The sequence below is a fragment of the Condylura cristata genome, unplaced genomic scaffold, assembly GCF_000260355.1.
Source record: "Condylura cristata isolate star-nosed mole 26May11 unplaced genomic scaffold, ConCri1.0 scaffold00001, whole genome shotgun sequence".
NCBI classification, from domain to species: Eukaryota; Metazoa; Chordata; class Mammalia; order Eulipotyphla; family Talpidae; genus Condylura; species Condylura cristata.
The window spans coordinates 64824466-64844768 of NW_004567102.1; the positions used below are offsets into that span (position 1 = coordinate 64824466).

A 20303-nucleotide genomic window follows, 5' to 3' on the forward strand; every position below is an offset into this window, starting at 1 on the left:
GATAAAGGAAAAAGGATTATTCTATCATTAACACAAAGACCCAGGAATACAAGAAATCATGCTCAGACCTGGGCACGTGCCTAGTCAATATACCATAAACTTCAAGGTCCTATAAAATCATGTGGCAATTCCATGTATGGCTATCAGGCTATACTGTAGCAATTATTTATAGCACACTGTTATAAATAATTTAAGTTTAAATTTATAGCCTTCCAGTAGATGTACTAAAGAACATAAAAAAACATTGATTCACAGAATTAAGTCTTTTCCCACACTCCAAAACTTCTGAAGAATCTCCATGCCCTCTGAGTAACAGTCAAAGCTACAAGTTTCAAAGTGATCTGATTCTTCCCTTCTCAAAATCATTTTCTCCTCTCCTCCTCTTCACTATTTTGAAGTCACAGAAGTTCCTTGCTTATTCCAATTATGCTAAATTATTATTCCACCACCTGGCTTTTATCCTTCCTCAGCCTCTACTGGAAATGTTCTTCTGGCAAATAGGCTACACTCTTCACCCATACCATCCTGATCTCTTTTTTTGCCCATATTATCAGCTACTACCTTTTAATGTTATTTCTAATGTAAGTTATTTATTTATTGTCTGTCTCATGTGATTGTGATTCCCACAACATAAGAGCTGCCTGAGAGTAGTGATTTATGCTTCCTGTATTCACTAGTATATCATATGGCCCCCAAAACAGTGTGATAAGTAAAGCCTTTGAAAAATATTTGAATAAATGAATTGATAATTGTTTCAAATAAATGTAAATACCACTAATTACATTCACTATTCGTAACATTACACTATTTAAAAGCTCTATTTTTAAAAAGATTTATTTATTTATGCATACAAGAATTGAGGTATAGGCCAGATGTGTAGAGGCAGTGAGAGGATTCAACAGAAACAGAGTGGGGAGCAGAAAAGGCAGATTGGCAGAAATACACTGCTGAGGGGAGCAGCGGCTAAGACAGGAGAGGTCTGCCACATCATATAGATCACCTCCCTGGCCAAGGATCAAACCTATGCTGCCTGCAGTGGCTGTGGACAGCTTCCTAGTGTTGCACTTAAATCCACTGCACCACCAAGGAAGGCCCTCTTTTTTTTTTTTTAATATAGAATAAATGCATACCAGTTATACGACTGGAAAATTTTTAACGTGTTGTTTAATACAACAGTAACATTTCCAAAATAACACTTTAACACATATAATCTATTCTTAATCTTCAAATTAAAAATTTTCTTGTCAATTTTCTCAAATGTCTACATGCTTGATGCTAAATTCATAATCCTCAATATTATCAAGATATTGAATAAAAGTATGTATCTCTTTGGGGTATAAGTCATATTTGCATTTTGTTATTTGCTTTAAAGTTAAAATATATATTCAGGCCCTCCCTGGTGGTGCAGCGGGTTAGAGCACAGCACTGAGAATCTGGAGTGGCTTCTGCATGAGTTTGATTCCCGCCTGCCCCCGGAGGTGACCACATGGCGTGGCAGACCTCTCCTGACCCTCCCGCTGCTCCCCTCAGTGGTGTACTTCGTGGATCTGCCTGTTCTGCTCCCCGCTCTGTCTCTGGTGAAGCCTCTCACCACCCCTGAGCCTCTGGCCTGTATTCCAGTTCTGTATGCACAAATAAATCTTTAAAAAAAAAATATATATATATATTCATATCTAAGTGTGAAGCTATACTCCTGAAAGTTATGTAATACTGTAAACCAGTGGTAAATCAATAAAATGTCTATCAAAAATAATATAAAGCACAGGAAGTTAATATAGAAATGCTGAACAAAAGTACACTACAATTTGAGGCATAGTCCTTATTTTTAAAATAATGTTGATTTATTTAAATTACTAAAGCAAAAAATATTTTTCTTCCTTTCAGAATAAATCACAATTGTGAAAAACCACACCACTACAATTTTTTTTAACTTTATCTTAATATGTATATGGCCTTTGTCTACTTTAGAGTTAGAGAAATAATCATTGTGGATGATGTATTCTTTGATAACAAGACTGTCTTGTTTTAACTGTTGAAAATTAAATTGATTTATATTGCTGTGTAGTACAAAGATATTATCTGAATGAGTTATGCTCTAGATCTATCTAAACACTTAAAATGATTTACATTCTTTCCTTACCTGCCAGAAATATATAGTATTTTGTAGCACACTCAAAAAACTTTGACTGGAATTGCAGCTAATATAAATGCTTTCATTCTTTTTACAATTTTACTAATAAAATAAAAATAAGCAATCAAAACCCTTCATTTTCATAAGAATCTGGAACTGTGGGGAGAGATAGGGAATAGAGTAGACGCTGCTCCAGAAATATTAGTTGCTTTTTCCATTCTACACAAAACATGATTTGGAAGAAGTTAAAACTAAAGTCTGTCTAGTCAAAGTTAATAAACCAAACCCCATTTCATTTTACCTTCTTGAGGATTTCAGTGGGACTTAATATTCTTATTATTGGCTTTCTTGAAATGTTCTCTTCCCTGAATTTCCTTTCACCAGTTTCATGGATTTTCTCTTGCTTTTCTGTATTTTCCCTCTGTCTCCTTACTGTCTGCTTTAACTGAACTCTTTTTGAATTATTCTAAGGGCTAAAGTTGACAGGACTCTTACTCGTTTCCTTGGACAAAACTAGCTTCCTCTAACTTCTAACAGTATCTACATGCTGATGACTTCCGAATCGTTTTCTTATTAAGCAATTTCTCCTGAACTATGAATATACAAACTGAGTCAACCATAAATAGATGGCATGCAATCACCTAAATCAGAATTTCCCACTTCCATGGTTCAATGTATATACACTCTCACTCAACACATACACTCATATTCACACTCATGCACATGATCAAAGAACCCATCTCAATAAATAGTAGCACAACTCACTATACTTTCACAATTAGAAAATGGGAGTTCACCTCTGCTTTTTTATCTAATCTTATCTGTTAAATAGTTTTCAGATCCTATCAATTCTATCACCAAAGATCTGAACTATCATAGGACTCCTATACCAAACAGCAATTCAAGCCGTGCTTATCAATACCCCAATCCCAGCTACATCTTCCAAACTTAGCCCTTCTATATTTATCAACTGAACTCTACCTTTATATTCACTGGGTCCCCATCATAGACATTCCTTTTAAGTCACACTCTTAGTTTATAACAAGTGTCCTTAGTATGTGCGTAGGTGGATGGGCAGTATTTATTGAAGGTGTCTGTAAATGGCTGAAGAATAGAAGAATGAATGCTCTGAAATTTCATTCATTAGAATATTAGTTCTCTCTTTCTAATCATTTCTTTCCCATGTTACTGCAGGGTTACTTTTGTGATAACATAAATATGGATTGGAAACCACTGAAAGTTCACTCATACTGCTCTTATACATCGTGTATTGATATTATGCTAAGTAAACTCTGTATTACTTCAAGAAGTTAACAAAATCCCTCCGATAAGTGATTTTCTTAAGCTGAAATGCTTAAATTAAAGCTGTGACATGAAGATTCATTACTTAATTTTATTCCCTTAAACTAGAATGTTCAAGAAAATTTCCCCTAAAGGGAGAAGTTTTTCTTTAAAACACGTAACTTTTTTTTTACATTAAATTTAAACAGCATAAGAAACCGACTATTATTGCAATTCCAAGTCAATTATCTCAGTTACAACACTCATTTAACAGTTTAAGTCTAGATACCTGTTGAAACAACAGAGAAGTTTAACATCAGCAAACAAAAGCTGCACTGTTGTGGGAATAGAACAGTCATGGAAGATCCTATCACAACCCCATGACTAATGCAATTCTGGAACATTAAAATTACTATGAAGTGTGTTTCATATTTTGCCTGTGGCTTGCTTAAAAAAACCAAAGGCCAGGGCCGTCAATTCTTTAGTGGTGATCTGGGCGTGATATAAGAGCTCTTTCCGCATAATCTTGCCAAGTGAAATACTAAGGAGGAACACAACCTCATTATGAGAAAACTGTTCTAAGATAAAGTAAAAAGTTTTCTTTAATGTTACTTCTGAAGGTAGCAGCATTTAACATAAGGGAGGCAATCCTTTACCAAATGTATTTTAACTTCTTTAGTTATCTATGTTACATTATATCATACAAAATAAGGAATTCCAATGGATGCAAATGATAAAAACGTCTTTTGTTTTACTATAATGGGGCAAGTTATTTGTGCAAGGCATAAAATTGGCTATCTTGAGAGGGGTTGAACAAAAAGGAAAACCTTATTTTAAGACTGCAACGTTAAGAAAACCCCCTTGGGACAGATGGAAGGTTCTAAAGGAAAGGGACTTGCTGGGGACCCAGGATATATTATTTCAATTGGCTATGAGTTCAAGGATTCTGCTTTACTTTTCTTTATATCTTGTGCATAGTTCATATTTTACATAATTTTGCATATTTTAAATTTTATTTATAACTTGCAAAATGATTTTTATATATTTATATAAAGAAATATAAACATTTTATTTGGAATTATATTTATAAAGGAAAACTGACTATTTTTCAGAAGTAGTTCAATTTAGAGCAGAAAAGGAGAGAAAGAAATAGATAATCAGACAAGTTTTTCTTTAAAAGGGCCCCCCCACCTCCCTGGTGGCACAGTGGGCTAAATCACAGCACTCAGAAGCTAAAGCCACTTCAGCATGAGTTCGATCCCCATCTATCCCAGAGGTGACCCACATGGTGTGGCAGACCTCTCCTGGCATGCCTGCTGCTCCCCTCAGCAATGTACTTCTATGATCTGCCTGTTCTGCTTCCCACTCTGTCTCTGGTGGATCCTCTCACCATCCCTGCACCTCTAGCCTGTACCCCAGTTCTTATGCACAAGTAAAGATCTTGAGAAAAAAAAATAATAACTAGATAAATAAAAAGTGCCCTCCCTGGTATCGCAGCAGGTTAAAGCGCAGCACTAAGAAGCTAAAGCCACTTTAGCTTGAGTTCGATCCCAGTCCCAGAGGTGATCCACATGGTGAGGCAGACCTCTCCTGACCAGCCCACTGCTCCCCTCAGCAGTGTACTTCGTCAGTTGGCCTATTCTGCTCCAGGCTCTGTCGCTAGTGAATCCTCTCGCCACTCCAGCACCTCTGGCCTATACCCAAGTTCTGTAGGCATAAATAAAACTTTAAAAAAAAAAAAAGGATAATGCAGGTTTTCAATCTAAGGAATGAAAATAGGTTACACAAACATCAAGGGAAATAAAAAATGGAAAAGTTAAAAAAAAATCTCATCATCTTGAGGCAGTACTATACAGATGCGTGAAAGGGAAAACAAATTATTAGAGAACAATTTGAGAGGAACTAGAGGCAGTGTATGAAAATCACCCTTGAAAGTTTAGGAATAAAGAACAGATGTTAATGGAAAATAGACTTTTAAAAATTTCAGTTGGATGGAACCTAAGTTTGCAGAGTGGGCTCGTGCTGGACTGAGAAGAAGGAAGCAAACACAGGAGACAGCTCATGAAAACAAAAAGAAAAATCTCTCAAGGAGATAACTGTGGACAACCATGTCACTATTAAATAACTAAAATTTAACCTTGGGCCTTAAAAATTCTAAAGTTGCAATTCACTATATTAAATGCCTCACTCCACAATTGGTAAAGGGCTCTAAAATACAAACTGTGCTACAGAATTGTTTCATAGTTCAAAGAGTTAACTATTAGCATTCTTTTTTGCACCCACCAAGTAGTCCTAATTTAATGAGTGCTCCCTAAACTTTTTGCAAAGGGTCTTCTTGAAGGGCCTGATAGAGCCTCACCTCTCCTTTAGCCTGTCCTCCAGTTCTCCTAGCTGCTGACTCAAGATTATCTCCTCAAGAGACATTGTTCCCTTGGTGCAAGAATAGAAAGTGCTCTTAGAACAAGGCTGACAGAGTATCCAGAGTTAGCAGTCAGAGCTTTAGGGACCATCCTGAAAGTCTGCTAGACCTAAGCTGCTTAAGTCTAGTGTTGCCTGCAGCTCTGCATTCTGCCACAATTAGTGTTGCCTATACAAGGTCTGAACTGCCCAGTCAATCAGTCACAGCAAAATCTTACAAGGTGCTTTTCAAATCACCAAGAACAGAAAGCTGGATCACCCAGGAAGACCATGCATCATAAGGTACGATTTGGAACACCCAAGGGGGCTAGCAATCAAAGTATGACGTGGGACCCCAGGAGTTGATAAGTTACATACCTTGGTGATAACACTAGAACCATGGCCAGGGTCTGTGGTCTGTTTTCGATAACAACACTTGGTTGTAAAGCAGATAAAGAATTGTCTGGCCTGCAGACTCAAGTCCCACCCACCAAGTCCTAGATGACAAAAGTACAATCTTTAGTTTCACTCAACTTTTCTCTTTGTTCTCTACCCCTCATAACTAATGTTGTGAGATTATTCCATCAATGAAAAGGCTAGAATCTTGTTTGTTCAGCAGCATCCTGCTCCATGACCCCCGTGTATCAGGTTGCCAACACACCACCGTCCAAACAGTACAGAAATGACAGAGTCCAGGTGCAGCAGTATGAGTCGACACCCAATATTCAAACCCAAAAGCCACGATGTGGGGCTGCCCTATCAAGCAAAGCAGAACAAAACTCGGGCTCCTCTGACTGGAGTTCCTGCCTCCAAAATCTGTTCCCTAACTCATAGGGAAGTTGTTGAAAGAGATACTTTAGGAATTAATAAATTTTTGTGAGGTGTGGTCATGATAAACAGCACCAATGCAAGTCTTCCTAATGCACATTTTCCAAATAATTCCAAATGAAAATTAAAAGTCATAAGTTTTGATTTTCTTCACCCCAAAAAGAATAGTGATTAAGAAACATCATTCCTATAGAAAAATTTCCATTTTCAGACTGATGTCATTTTACTCGCTCTGGGCAATGACTTTCACGTATCGGAAATGAGATTGAAAAATTAAAATAAAAATTTCTATTCCCTACTTCTAAAAACCTTAGTTAACCATTAAATGATGGTTTATCAGAGATGTAAAAATCACTGGATAATGAACCCCTCTTTTCTTTTTTTCTCTTTTTTAAGCTTAGTGAGTTACTGCCTGTTAGTCTAACAAACACTATGCTTTATTTAGGTATAGATAACATTTGTAGACGTTTATTCGGAGAACAGGAAGTACCTTACCTTTCTGGTTCTCCAGATATTCCAAAGGCAGCTGATAAATATACGCCATCTCACTGTGTGTGGAGATGATTTGTTTGGAAGGTTACAAAAGGGAGGTAACTGAACTGTTTCTGCAACCTGAGCTCTCTCTGAACTGGAGTGGGGTTCAAGACTGAAATTCAGTTCAGGTCAGAACCTCTTGACAAGACAGCCCACAGCATTTCAGTTAGCCTAGTAGTAACCAGGAGGCACAAATAACTTTGTCTCCTGTCCTGTTTGCTTGACACTATTCCAACGAAAACCCTGACCATGGATGATCCTACAACAAAACTTTTGCAACTTCTAGGTCAGAAAGAGACTCAATAAATGAAATGGCTACTAACTGAGAAGCAAATGGCAAAGAGAATAGCAGAAAGGACCTTTTGTAGCATCACAAAGACAGCAAGCACATTGACAGTTCTCAGAGGCTACTAACCTTGCAAAGGGAACTCTCAATTTGAACAGGAGCTTCCTGCTGCCAATCAATAGGACACTCACAGTGGGTTAGTGAGTGAATGCCATTTACTAACTGGGTAGCACTAAAACTGGCAACTCCAATTGCTAACAGCAACCCCTCTTTATGTTCCAGGAGATCTTGGGTACAGCATGCCCTTTAATGAACAGGGAAACTTATTTGGCATCAGCGACACATAACTTGTTCCACTTGGAACCAGTGGCTCATAAAGCAAATAAAGGATTAGAAGCCACCCAGGTGTGGGAGATTAAGGACTTAACAGGCAGATGGAGGAGAAGAGCATCATCTGGACATTCTTCATCCTTTATAACAATGGAAAGTTCCCCTGCGCTCCCAGGAGAAAGAATAAGCTTAAGTGAACAAAATTTAGCTTTTCTGTTGACAAAGGCAGAATCTCTGAATAGGCTTTTTTTTATGTGGACTTGTCTGCCAAAATATGATTACCTTTCATACTATATAAATCACTACCTAGCAGAAAGACAAGTAATAAAAATATGTCTTGCCCCCTACAGGTCACCATCCAAAAATGTTGAGCATCAGAACTTTAAGAGTCTAGTCTGAACAGATGGGGTTTGAATAAATTAATACTGTGGAATGGTGAGCAAATGCTGAGTTAGGGCCCACCTTTGGTCTGCTGAGCTCAGTGTTAAAGAGTCACTTTTTAAAAACATTATTATTATCACAGGGCTCTCTTCCTTACTCATCTGAGTGGTCCACAAGCAGATAGAATCAAATTACACAAATCTTACCACCTGATTTGGAAGCTTCTTATAATAAGGTCAAACCCAGTCAATGTAATCTATCATTCCTCCTCCTCCTTCAAAACCCTCAGATTCAGACAGACCAGTGTGGCTGTGTGTCACACGGTAATATCATTCTCATTTCTGATCATCTGTGGCACTATCTCTGCCTTATAATCTAGACACCTAAACCCCCCTTTTACTCCTGCCTTTTTCTTTTCATATTTTTTAGATTTAAGTAATATTGCATTATAAGTTATATAAGCTGCAGGTGGACAACATTGAAAAAATCAATGTGTATAATCAACATTAAGTTCACCCCTGAAAGTGCAGTTCTATTATTCACTATACAATTGATGCATTTTTCACCCAAACTGACCTACATCTTCCTTCCCTTCTGGTTACCACTTCTAGGTCTTATAGGTTAACCATCGCTTTTGTTTAATTTAATTCATACACTTGATTGTCTTCTCGCTAGATCATACATAGGTAAAGTAACACAATGGTTGTAATATGTATTTCACTAAGCATAATAACATCTATGTGCATATATGGTGTTGCAAATAGCAAGATTTTTTTTTTTAAATATCTGAGTAATATTCCTTTGTCTGTATACACCATATTTAGTCAGTCCTCTCTTCATGGGCACTTAGGTTGTTTCTTGCTCTTAACTATTGTAAATACATCACAATAAACATGAGAGTTCATGTATCTTCACTGATTAGTATTTCTGTATATGTCAAGTAAATACCCAGAAGTGTGATAACTGGATCATATGGAATTTTTATTTTTAAATATTTGAGGCATCCCCATACAGGCCTCCAAGTCTGTTCCCACCAACAGGCCAAAAGGGAATACGTCTCTCTACTGTTTTTCCAAGTCCCGTTTGTTCTTTGCTTTCAGAGAAGAGCTATACTCACAGGTGTAAGATGTCAGGGCAAAAGAAATTAGCCACATCCCTCTGGGTTCTTCTAAGCTGGCAAATAAATTAACAGCAGATAGGTGGATACAAGCAAAAGCCAAATAAAAGGTTGCACAAGGAAGAGACCAAGACTGACAAAATCCATATTTAGTTTCAGACAGCATTTTAAATAGCTTAGCTAAGACAAGGCAAGTTGAAGGAGAAAGGGGAATGACTTTTACTAGGGGAAAGTAAAGGCACTTCTGTCTTCTGGAGAAGAGACAAAGCTGGAATAGACCTTTACCCTTATAAGTCAGGGAAACAAATCTGTTACTGTATAAACAACTGTACAGCATGACTCCAAAATAGTAAGTGGTGCAAGCTCTAACACAAAAAAAGGGGTTAAGCAGGTCCCAGGGAGCTGGACAGAAGAAAAGAAAGAAAATGTAGAATATACCATATAATCCACAATGGGATCAAGATAATGAGTGCCTCTGTCTCTGCAAGACAGAGACCAAGAGTCTTTCTACATGTCTCTCTTTCATATGTCTCCTCAAAATCGGTGAGTAGAAGCCAAGACAAGAAAAGCAAGAGAAAACTGAAGCCATATTCTCCAGTGTTATATAGGTCCATCTGGCCACTCAGCCCTTGGTCACAGTAGCATCCCCACTAAGAAATTCAATTCTTGGCATACTGGGCATTGTAGTCCAAGGGGCTGCAGAGAAGTCGGAGTGGGAAAATGGCAACTACCCTTCACAGAGGTATATGTATAACAAGCTCACTGGTACCCCATCACACTCGGCCACAACCAGAAAATCATTATGAATACACAAATAGTCTAGAACCTTAAAGAGGGGCTAGATTTATTTATGCTAAAACATGACCTTAACCAACTCACATATGACCTCTCAGTCCTTACTTCTAAAACAAAAATAGTCATACTTTTTCTACCCATCTCACAGTACTATTGCTAAGATAGTTTAAAACAAAAAAATGTATCAAACAAATGGTATCTTGAGGGTGCACCCAAGCCAGGCCCTCTGCAAAGAGGATCTATAATCTACTTGGTGGCACAAGACATAAAACTATCTGAAATATCCTAAGTCAAATGCCTAATTCGCAATAAAGATAAGTGAGGGTTCTGACAAAGTAAGCATAAAGTTGGTTCCTAAGGGATAAACAGAAGCTGGGGGAGGGAGAGGGAGAAATGAGAATAGGGACAACAGAAATTATGTATCTTATATAAAAATTCAAACACAGACAACAGCCAAATTTTTCATAGAACAATTAGAGCAGTTTTGACCAAAGCACGTTTTAAGTAATAATAAGAAGAATTAAAAAAGAGAGTGCCGAATGGATAATCCAGGTTAAAATATGAAGGACCACAAATGAAGGAGAAGCACTTTGACTTTAAAAGAAACAGTGGTGGCCCTCTCTGGTGGCACAGCAGGTCAAAACACAGCACTAAGAAGCTAAAGCCACTTAAGCATGAGTTCCATCCCTGCCACAGATGTGACAACACGGCTCTGCAGACCTGCCTGATGCTCCTGTCAGCAGTGTACTTTGTTGCTCTGTTCTGCTCCTCACTCTGTTTCTGGTGAATCCTCTCACCTCTCCTGTATCTCTGGCCTGTACCCCAGTTCTGTAAGCAAAAATAAATAAATCTTTAAAAAAAAAAAAAAGGAAGAAAGAAAGAAACAGCGGCAAAATCTGGAAAGTTTGCTATCAGAAACTCAAGAAAAGCAATGGACTTGTCGGAGCTTAAGACAAAGGAAAACAGTCAGGAATCTGTTGCCATTCTGGAGGTAGGACACAGTAAGATGGTCACTAGACAGTAAATAGTGAAAAGAGTAAAGAATGCATATTTGAAACATGATGAATGTGTAAATAAAATCCCTTAAATAACTTTTCAAAAATTTTCCAACTCTTTCTCAGGACTTCCAAGTTCTAAAAAAAAAAGAAAACTAGAAGCTGCTTATCTCATCTTAGAAAAGTTCCCCTCCCCCACTTGCCTGTCTCTATCTTGCCACGAGGCCAATTTCTGCCCACACATAGGGCTTTTATCAGTTGTTCTCTTGGTTTCTGATGCATGTCCCTGACCTTTTCAGTCCCTGGGTTCTTTACGTCACTCACATCTCCAGGTAAGGATCAACTATTCAAACAGTTTGAGAACCACCTGCCCCAATGTGGTTTCCAAGACTAACTCTTTCGTTAATTCTATTTTTATTACCTCGTTTGCACTGACTGTATTCTGGTCTTATTCTCATGTATTTATTTATCTGCATTTACCCCCTCCCACCTCAAGTGTAAATGCCTGGGAAAATAAGAACTTTGAGACACATTCACCAATGTATATTCCCAGAATCCAAGAGAGTGCCTGGCACAGATGAGGTTGCTCAATAGATTCTTGTCAAGTAGATAAATAAACAAGTCATCCATAGTAACCTTCAGAGAGAAAGTCATTTCTGTTCTCCTCTGGGTGATTTTGGGTCCACTGCCTTCCTCAGTCTTTAAATGCTCCACTTTCCTTAAATGCTGAGAGAACCCCACATCTTTTTGATACAGCCTCTCTTTCCCTTTGCTAGCTTAAGTGAGTGTGTCTTGTTTGCAGTAAAACTTTTAAATAGGCCCTTCCTGGCAGCTCAGTGGGTTAAAGCACAGCACTGAAAGCTAAAAAGCCAACTTCAACATGAGTTCGATCCCCTCCCCGGGAGCTGACCCACATGGCACAACAGATCTTTCCTGACTCACCCACTGCTCCCCTCAGCAGTGTACTTTGATGATCTGCCTTTTCTGCTCCCCACTCTGTCTCTGCTGAATCATTTCACCACCCCTGAACCTCTGGGCTGTACCCTACCTCTGTATGCAAAAAATAAATAAATAGATAGATAGATAGATAGATAGATAGATAGATAGATAGATAGATAGATAGATAGATAAATCTTTATAAATAAGTAATACATAAAGGAGTTTTAAATAGATGGCTTTATAGCACTGTCTCCTTCAAACCTGGTAAGATATATGCAATGAGGTGAAGAGCTATCATTGCAGGGACTGAGACACAACAGGGTCCACAAATGAGTCATGAGTTCCCAGTAAGAACCTGGGGACAAAGCAAGGGCCTAGTGACATCTAGTCACACCTCTACACAGTATGTACAATGGTCCTTACATACCAACATAAAAAATAAGAATACTTCAACTTTCATGTAGCTTGTCACAATAACTAATGTAACATTCAATAATTAGCTCTTTTACTTAATACTCCCCTTTCACTCCACCTCCCTCAACAAAAGGGAAAAAAATAAATAAGTAGGAAGAGGAATGAAAAAAGAAAAAAGTAAAAAGAAAAAAAGCCATGAAGCCAAAAATAAAAAAAAAGAAATATTTATAAATGTTCACCTTATATTTATGGTGTTAAACTGTCTCCATCATTTGTAGACCTTACATTACTAAAGGCCACAACCAAACCAGACGTGTTTTTTTTTTTTATATATTAACCCAGAGAATTATTATATTTTCACTGTTGTTGCAAAACACCAAGTTCTAAAATTTAAACCAAACTTTGATCTCTAGATACTAGCAATTTTTCCATTTTTTACTACTTCATTGGATTATTACTTGGTATAAGCTTATGAATATAGACCTCATTTTTAAACATAAAATGAGAATTGATTTACTGCTTCTAGAAGGCTGAGAAGATTTTTTTTAAAGATCACTCAAAGAATATTAAGAATCTAATGCCCATCAGGGAATTTCAGTGATGTGTGCAATGGTTATTTATATAACTAAGTGCAGAAATAACATGTAGCAGCTAGTTTCATAAAGACAATTTCAAAAACACCTTTTGAAAATCAAGACAACTAAAATTAACCATACATTGTTCATAACTAAAGCAACAATAAATGGATGTTTTAATTTATAGTGTCCAAATATTGGTTTCCTTAATATTCCATCTTGCATTACTAACAACAAAGTAATTAGATTCTGTATAATACTATCTAAGGAAATAATAAAAAAGAGACTATAAATGTCTGCAGTGTCGCATTATTTCCCTCCTACTACAGTCTCTCAATTGAAAAACACTAAAATAGATAAATACACACGTTTATTTTTCTATTGTGTCCTACGAATCGAAACTGAAATCACAACATAAAAGTTGAATTTTAAATAAAAACATACTGTCACCCAGTTTTGTTTTTCCCTTGAAGAGTCAATATTTTGCTCACATACCACATGTGGTCTAAAATGAGGGAAAGTCAGTCTTTGAAATGGAAATGAACAAAAAGGTCACAAAGAAATTCTACCTGTAAAGAAACTAGAAAGCCCTAGATTGGGGATGGGGGGTGGGGGAGACAGGGGATTCTTTCTATTGAAAGAAACAGACAAAATAACTGAAGAATTGATTTTAAACCATTGTTTTCTATGTAATGTCAGTGTGCTGATAAGTGAAACAAATATCACTAAACTGACTAGAAGTTATTTTTTGTGTTTTTGACTAGAATCATGCTCCAGTAGGGTACATTTTTAATATTGGTACATGAAGATCAGTTGATGAAACGTGTCAAATAATTAAAAAAGAGGTCTGAGTCAGAAGTGCATTAAATCAGGTTGTTCAAACAAACTGGGCTGAATGCATATAAATAAGCAAAGAAAACTGGCACATCTTTTACTCTTCTGGAACACGTGTCTCCCACCTTTCAGCTGTATAAAACAAACTCCTAAAATTGAACAAACACTGCCTAACTCTCCTTAGTGTTCATTGTTTTTCAATCAGCCATTCAAAGAAAAATCAATATATTCATGAAATATTTCTCAAAAGTATTAGCAAAGGGGCACTTGACAGTCCCGGTCAAGGTAAATAAAAACAAATATGGTTCAACAGAATAACAAGGGACTTCTGTCATCTATGCCCAATAATTACTATGTTAACTAGCAGGGCTCTTCATTTGTTTTCATTATTTAGAAACCAAGTTTCATCAAGGAATCAATAGCATCTAAATAAAAATAAAAGAGACACTTTATAATTAAAGCAAATCACTTTCAGGAGGCAGGGCAAAGTCACACTCACAGGGTCCTATGTTTTAAAACAATGACTATAATCTATAACATGGGCATGCCGCCCAGCCAATTTGGAGTATTATTATGAAGCAAATAGAGAATCATTAAGATGAAAAAATCAGCAACAAAATGTTGCTTTGTTAATAGCCGATCACAAAGATGATTATTTACCAGTATAAATGGGAGTCAAAATGCCCTCGTTCAACAATTCCTGTTGCTGTAACTAAAATAAGCCTATCTGGCTATGGATAACTCCAGAGTCACTGCAATGGATAAAGTTCAACCACTTAATAGCCAGATTAAATTACTAAAGAGCAAAAAGAGGGTTCATTTAATCATTAAATAAACAGAAAATTAGCCCATGCATGAAGGTAAAAAGTATTCACTCAGCAGTCGGTCACATATGAAAAAAAGTAAAGCTGACTGTATCCGATTCAGTGTCTTACACACATTAAACACCCAACCAGTCACCTTTGTCTACTTTCTTCTTACTACTTTCCATCACTGACTCATTCTTAAGCCTACTGTTTTATTTACATTTTCAAGTGTGAGTTTTGTCTTCTCTTCACAATTGAACTGAAAAACAGGATTATGTTTTCATTCATAGACAGACAGGTATTCTTTCTTCTTCCACATTTCTCAGATACTATAAACAACAGTATATGTGGAAAGACTGGATTGCTTGAAAGTGGAAGAAAGACATGATTTCGTACATTAGAGTACTTTGGGCTGCATAACAGAACACCCATCAAGAAGTTTTGAAAGTATTTGTCACTTTTATTATTACTATTATTATTTTGCCTCATACTAGAACCCTGGCTCCTTACATATTTCTGTTATCCTTACTGGTACCTCCATCCTCATAGTTGTTACAAGATAACTGCAGCTTTAAAACATTGTGTTACCATACAACATATCTCTCCCATTCCCAACATCACATCCTCCCCCCCCAAAAAAAAGTTTTCCCTCATAATTCATTGGCTATAACTGTGCCTCATAGCCACCCCTACCCACAAAGTCATGACATCAGTCAGTCTGGAGGGAATCCTACTGACATGAAAAAGGTGAGGAGGTTGACTTAAAATGATGGATAATATCTGCAATGCTTACTCATGAAAATGAGACAGACCCATTTTTAATGCCTATAAATGAAGATGCTACACCTATATGACATACCTACTGCTATGGACTGAATTGTGCCACACTCTTCCCCTATTCATATGCTGAAGGCCTAAACCCCTCTGTGACTGTATTTGAATATTGAATCTTGGGAGGTAATTAAGTCTAAATGAGAGCATAAAGTGGGTCTCCAGAGACACCAGAATTCTCTCTCTGCCCATCATGGAAATACAAAGTTAGAGAGTGGCCACTGGAAACCCAGACAGAGAGTTCTTGCCAGAATTCAAACTGACTGGAATTTTGATCTTTGGACTTTTCCAGCATGAGAAATAAATTTCTATTGCTTAAGCCATCTAGTTGTAGTATAATGGAAGCCTGAGCTTTTTTCTAAATGGTTGAATGAAGACTAGTGCAAACTGGAGCTTTAACAAGAGTGGGTTCTTCTCAACCTCACTCTTTACATGTTGCTCATAAGCATGATCTAACTTCCACCCTGTGTCCAAAGATTAATATGATAGCAATCTTACATACATAAGTAAACAATCATTCAGTTTAAGTCCCATAGATGCAAAGCTAGCAATATATCTGGAAGTATAAACCATTCCATTGTCAAAATATCAGAGCAATGCATGTTCACATAACCTTTCAAAAGAAGACAAAACAGAAAATCTCATGCCTGTTCAATTCTGATTTCTTTTTTGGAACCGATGGAAAGCATTAAATAGAAAATGGGTTGCCCAAGTTCAGGGTTTGTTTCTCAATGAATTAGGGGGTAAAAAAGAGGCACATTCTGCTATATTTTCACTTTCCAATGTCTGGCCAAACCCCCATAGTTTTCATCACGCATCATTTTTGTGATTAATGATGTGCTCCCAGTTAATGGAAAACAGCAGATTAGGTTTCCACTAATAGTTTTGGAAGTTATGTCTGTTTGCCTCATTTGGTAACAGCCTTACTGTTCAGTAAGAAAGTAATGGATTAGATCCCAGAGCAGAACTTAGTTTTACACATACAAGACAGGTCAGGTTTCCAGAGTGGAGAAAATTACACTTTAAAGGTATGCTGATCTTCACTTGAAATTTAATATTGGCATAATGCCTCAGTTTTCTTGTTTGGTTTGGTCTGTTTTTCTTTTTACTTCTACTTTGCAATCATTTTAAGAATCCAGAGTACTTATGTGAGGTCTATAAAGATAGAATTAGCAACACATAACCATAACAAATGAAATAAATGTAATAATTCCTGTAACTGGTAGATTGAACTTAACCTGTATTGTTCTGAAAACACAGGTGAGAAACAGACCATAATATATCTATGTATAAATATATAATACATGTTATCATGTGTATATATATAACACATTATAATATACACATTATAATGTGTGTATTTTAATATCCACAACAACCCACTTAAGTGTTATTACTTAATTATGCATTTAAATAAAATCACATATATGCAGATTACATATGAGGATATCCCTGCAATGCTTATGTCATAAACAAAATTCACAGTTGTGTGTTCTATTTCACTAAAGTAAGTAGTTGACTCCTAAAGGCTGTGCATTAAGAAAAACAATGTGGTATACTGGAGAGACACTAATATAGAAATAGAAGAATCAAGAGGCAGGAATCTAATCCATTTCTGCCTCCAAAATGCTTTACAAATAAATCTATATTGCTTTCATTTTATGTACTACACTTAATTTCTCTCTTTAAGTCATTTAACAATTGCTATACTATTGCAAGCTGTATCTATGCATATCTTCTATTTCCTATCTGCACTAGGTTCCTCAGTGGACATTCTAACTCAAAGAAACCATCAGATATAGGTTTTTCTCTCCTATAGTGCCAAATTAGACTAAAAACTTCCAAAGAGGGCTGCTGCATAAGGATTCTGAAAAGAACAGTATATAGGGGGAGGAATAAACAGTCAGAATGCTGATAATTTTTAGAGCAGGAAAAATACTCTGTATGATAATACAAAGGGTGGCTACCTGTCATTATATATTTGTCTAATTGTTGGAACATACAGTGCCAAGAGTGAATCCAAAATTTAATTTGAACTTTGAATAATTATGATGTGTTAATATAGTTTCATCACTTGTAACAAATGAGTTCTTATAAGGTAACAACTGTGAAAATGGCAACACTGGGGAAGGGCTGCATGTGTGCAGAATTGGGATATGGGAAACATCTATCTTACACTAAATGTGAACCTAAAAATGTTCTAAAATTGTCTTCTAAAATAAAGTATACCATGCTTTCAGTACAGAAGAAAATGCTTGATATATATTAGTTTGCTGATTTTTTACATACACATCATAACATTAACCTAACATTACAGTAAACTTCATATATATTACTGTACTTTTTAAAATACTTCATATCTATTAATGTACTTCATACTAGACAACCAATTAAATAAATGCTATTCTCCTCACTTTTCAGATATGGAAACTACAATTAAAAAATGTTTGAAAATCTGGCCCTCCCTGGTGGCGCAGCGGGTTAAAGCACAGCACTGAGATGTTAAAGCCACTTTAGCATGAGTTCGATTCCCGCCTGCCTCGGAGGAGATCCAAAGGGGCGGCAGCCCTCTCCTGACCCGCCCACTGCTCCCCTCAGCAGTGTACTTCGTCGATCTGACTGTTCTGCACCCCACTCCGTCTCTGGTGAATCCTCTCACCCTCTGCATCTCTGGCCTGTACCCAGTTCCATATGAATAAATAAATAAAAATTTTTAAAAAGAAAAAAAAAAGTTTGAAAATCTGCAAGACGGCACAGCTGGTAAACAGTAGAGGCAAGATGACCCAGAGAAAGGATTGTTCCCAGAGTACATGGCTCTTAACCTGAGTTCGAGACAACCAAAATTCATTCTTTGGAGAATCATTATTTAATCCAGAAAGTCATGTATCTTATTATTTCCATTTTCAAATCAGAACTTAAAAGTTTCCTGGGCATCCCCTCATTATTCAACAGTAAGTAAGTGAATGTAAGTAAGTGAATCACCACATCAATAGTGAATTAGGCATCTAGCAAGATGGAAGGCTTGGGAAAGACTAATCACATCAAAGATACACCTCTTTCAGATTTTTACTTCAACAGAAATAACGATAAGGAGAAAGTTAGCTGGTAAAGAGGAGTTTTGATTTCCAATTCAAAGAGGATGTTTGTCATACAAAACAACCCTTAACTAATTAGAGACCTTATAAAATGGCCCCAGGAGTACTGGGGCTAGTTTCTTTGTGATGATTCAAGTTGGATGAGAAATGGGCAGGTTAAAAGGGCCATCAGATAAGGAGTGTCACAAAAGAAAAAAAAAATGAATAAAGGAGATTCCACTAGAAATACAAAAGAAAATTTTAAAAAGAGGACCTTTATAAAGGATTAAAGAATAAGTTTGGAGACTGTAAATCTAGATAAGAGAAGATGAGTAGACTGTGGGACCAAGATGAAGAATTTCTATGCGCATCATACCTATTTAATTTAGTGTCAGGGAAATAAGAACAAATAAGCAGTACTTCTTTAAGAATGAAAGTGAGTAAGTTCCTAGGATGACAAATTGTAATGGCCTAATTCTAATTTTTAGAAAACCATAATAATTCTGAATTAAGCAACAGTCAAAAGTTTTCCATGCTATATCCTAACAGTGAAACTACTACATAAATATAGTTTATGTTATGCTGGTTGTTTCTAATAACTGATGCAGGTAGAACTAGGTATCTAAAAACCACAATCAATGAAAACATCAATCAAGAAATTTATTGAGCACTGAGCACATGAATAAAAACTATTCTACTCTGCTATTTGCTCTCATTGATTGTGAAGTTTTGCAGGTTAAGGAAAAATTATGGGAAAGCACATTAAGCAATCACTTAAGCAATGATCTATAACTCAAAGTTTAATCTGTAGCAGAGATATTTACAGATAGGTTCTATGTATTTGGCAATCTTTTCTCTGACAGGAAATCTCCAAAAAGATTTCACTGACAGGCTGATACTTAACACAGGCAATTTTTACACTGCTTACTGAAAAAATCTGCAGGTACATATAACCCAGAAAGTTGTATCATGCAAAATGAGACTGAACAATGAAATATTCATCCATCTTGAGTACTATAGCTCAATACTGTAAAATTACCATTGCAGGAATATGTGCCCTAAGTACATGCTATTAATATCAATGAAAAAAACTTTAAAAAAAATAGAGGAAAATAATCATCTATACACCATTTCTTAACCACAGAGGAACAAAAATAATATACCATACATACATATATTATTTGTTAGATTTGTATATATATATATATACAAACACAAACGTGTGTGTATGTGTGTGTGTGTATATATATATGTGTGTGTGTGTTTTATATATGTATGTGTTTCTTTTAAAGATGCAAGTAGCAGGCATGATTGAGTACAAGCAATTTGACAGGAGATCCAAATTTTTAAAATATTTTTTATATATGTGTTGTTTGGGTTTTAATTCACTTTAAGGAGACTAAATTCACTGACAATACTATTGGGTTAAATGAGCATTTTTTTCTCTTCAGAATTCTGTTAAGCTCTGAAATTAGTGTAAAGGCAGTGCTCTGGAGGGGGTGAACCAGCAATGACAGTCATCCAGCCACTGTCATCAATGATGACACTGATTTTGCCTCCAGTGCCTCTGCTTTAATTTCACAAACCTCCATCCACCCAGCCACCACAGACTCAGCCCTCCAAAGGTGTGGGACCTATAAAAGCAGATGGCTCACCCAGACAGAAGAGAAATAATATCTTTCTGCTCAGTAATAATGGAATCAAACAGAACATAATGAAAATCTATTAAAAGCTCAACAGACAGCCTCTGGAATG

General features: G+C 36.5%; 1 protein-coding gene across 9 annotated transcripts in view; it reads right to left on the bottom strand.

The window, feature by feature from the left end:
* The window catches only part of PTPRK (protein tyrosine phosphatase, receptor type, K), a 494475-nt gene that overhangs the window by 276611 nt on the left and 197561 nt on the right, over positions 1 to 20303 (bottom strand). The window lies entirely within an intron of this gene.